Below are 523 nucleotides of genomic sequence, written 5' to 3' on the forward strand. Positions count from 1 at the left end.
ATACCACAGGGGCAAGTTCAGTTCGGTTCAGGCACGGGAAGCTTGCGATCACGGTGGTTGCGACCGTTGTTTCATGAGCGCCACCATTGCGTAGGTAGTGGCGCCATCTATGGGCAGTTAGCATGCTGGCTTGGGCGAATGCCCGTGTTGTATGCTGTGGTATACGCTCGGTGGAAGTTTCTGGTGGATTTTTTTCGCACTCACGCGGTATATTTAGCATGAAATGGCGTCTTCTACGTGGGGAACGGTCCTGTGAGGCGTAGTGAAGGAATTTAAGTCTGAAGTAATTAAGCGGCTGGAGTAACTGCTGGTGTTAGGGCGGACGGTGCACCCAGTGCGATGTGCGCGCGTTTGTTTGAGCTTACTATCAGCCTCGGATATCAGTTAGGTATTTCTGAAAATTCGTTTCACGAATGTTACCTTACTACAGCATTCTCAGCACTAATTCTAAGCTCTGGTTTAGCTGCAACGAGTAGTTACGAAACATTTGACGACCCTAACAGCGTGGGTACCGTTCTGCTGG

This window comes from Dermacentor silvarum, chromosome 1 (genome assembly GCF_013339745.2).
Source record: "Dermacentor silvarum isolate Dsil-2018 chromosome 1, BIME_Dsil_1.4, whole genome shotgun sequence".
NCBI classification, from domain to species: domain Eukaryota; kingdom Metazoa; phylum Arthropoda; class Arachnida; order Ixodida; family Ixodidae; genus Dermacentor; species Dermacentor silvarum.